At 35.6% G+C, this 2,318-nt stretch overlaps 1 pseudogene; it reads left to right on the top strand.

Moving 5' to 3' along the window:
- Nucleotides 1–1,750: 1,750 nt before the first annotated feature.
- Nucleotides 1,751–2,111, top strand: LOC137768249 (cytochrome c oxidase assembly protein COX20, mitochondrial pseudogene; annotated as a pseudogene).
- The last annotated feature ends 207 nt before the right edge of the window (nucleotides 2,112–2,318 follow it).

Raw genomic sequence — 2,318 nt, 5'->3', positions numbered from 1 at the left:
ACTTCCCAGAAATCCACTCATCGTTAGAACTCCAAACTCTATTTTTTTAACTGAAAGAAATAATATCAGGATAAACTAACAGCTCGGTTATGTTTTTTGCTTTGCTTTCTTTTTAATGGTGAAGCCACTTGTAAACAGAGAATGCATTAGGTGGAGATGATCAAAACTTCAGTCTGAGCCTCCACCCAGATATATTGTGCGCAACTGATTGGCAGTGGAAAAATAGATACAATGTTCTTCTTAAGCTATAGGGACAGGTTACTTAGTAACCATAGAATGTTTAAGTTCTGTTCACAGAGACTTCTTCTCTTAATTGGACAAGAAGATTTAAGGAACACAGCTGGGGAGAAATTGGAGCTCTGGAGGACTATTACAGTTACTAGCTGGCTTAATATCTGCAATTCTGGCAGCCTTTCCAAAGGGTCACGATATGAGTGATTCTTTTCTTAGTAACAAGAAGCCAGCTAAGCTACCTCCAGAGTCATAATTTTGTGCTCTTTTAAAATATAGGAAAAATGAAAATAAAGTGTGGAATGGAGTGTAAAAAGTGCAGTGAACTCTGTGGTGTTACAGCTCTGATAAATTTCTATGGACAAGATGATATTTGTGTACAGATATCAGAGTTCTTTTTCTTATGAGAACTCAAAATGGTCATTTGGGATCAGTTTATCCTATTATCACTCTTTTTTTGTCTATCTGTCCTTTTTTTCTATCTGTTAAGCACATGTTGCTTTATAGAGAATTATGGTCATTACTGTTCTCTCCAGCTTTAACAATAAAATTAAGAAAAATCAAGTTATAGGTTGACAATGATGAAGATTTTTTATTCATGAAGGGCCTTCAGATAATACAGTAATTTCCTGTGCTCAAGAAAGAACTCGGTATATGTGTCACTAACTATTTTTGGAGAAGCTCTACCTTGAAGTCACGTTTCAAAATGCTTTTCACTCCTTACACTCCTTGAGTAAGATTTGTAAGTTAATATTGCCTCCTATGGCTTGATTGTCTTCCTCATAGAGATGCAGCTTAAAACTTTCCTAAAGCCCCCTCTAGTGACAAACAGCAAATTAATCCATTACTTCATAACATGCTAATACCGCCAAGCTCTGAAGTTCCATTTTCTCATTTACTTATTAGATGAATGAATAGCTACAGTATTTTGATTGGAGAATGACTGAGAAATAGTCAATAGCTCAAATTTCCAAGGTTTCCACCAAAACCTAAGGGATTTTGTTTTGAGACTGTGGCCAACATATAGGGCACATTCATCATTTAATTTCATTTCTTTTCTCTGCCCTGATAGGTATGCCTTAAAAAAAATTCCCTAAAAAAGTCCTTCATTTTTGTCCTTCAGGGACTTTAAAGATGAAAATATGTTCATAATTAGCCATTGAATGGGAAAAGATTATCGTGGCCTTTATCTCTTGGTGCTTTCACTGCATTTACTGGATAATTTTTATTGATGATACTGAGCATGGCCAAGCAGACAAATATAAATTCCAGGAATCCTCTGAATTATACAAGTAATGGTAATCTATAAAGATATAGATTAAATGTAAATGTAATAATATGTTTTAAAATAATATATAATAAAATAGAATAAACAAACTATATAGTATATGTATTAGGCTATATATTATGGTATGTAATAATACATAGTTTATTTTATTTATATCCCCATTTCCAAAGGGCTTCAAACTCATCTAATTAAAAATAGGCTTGATTAGGGGCAAAGGCGCCGACCGTCCCCATGGCGGCTGTGCTGGAGCCCGGGGAGCCCGGGAAGGGGAAGCCGTTTAAGCTCCTAGGAATTTTAGATGTTGAAAACATTCCCTATGCACGGGATTCGATATTATACGGTTCATTAGGATCTGTTGAGGTTGGCTTTGGACATTTTTTGTTAACCAGTAGAATTAGAAGATCATGTTGGAGTGTGAGGATTTATCTTGGTGACTTTAGGATGCTGGTTCCATTGTAGGTATAATTATGCAAAGCTAAGAATCCAGGAAAGACTTGCCAGAGAAGGAATTAAAAACAAGATTTTATATGAAAGTATTCACCTTGATCCTGAAAGAAAACAAACCAACGGTGGCGGCGGCAGCAGCAATTGAGCAGTCTTGAGCTTAGAAAACCTGGATACAACTCACTTCAGTGTGAACAAAGCTGAGATCAACTACAGAAAGCATTTTATGTACCATAAGAAGTCTTTCAATCAAGTAAAGAAAGTATGTGTAAGTTGCAGTCTTTTTTACACGTGTATGAATATTTACAAACTTATGCTGGCCCTGTATCTACTGTCAGTATAACACATAGTGGAC

The sequence above is a fragment of the Eschrichtius robustus genome, chromosome 1 (assembly GCF_028021215.1).
Source record: "Eschrichtius robustus isolate mEscRob2 chromosome 1, mEscRob2.pri, whole genome shotgun sequence".
NCBI lineage: Eukaryota > Metazoa > Chordata > Mammalia > Artiodactyla > Eschrichtiidae > Eschrichtius > Eschrichtius robustus.
Note: the sequence above shows the minus strand (reverse complement) of the source record. Positions and strands in the feature narration are given on the sequence as shown.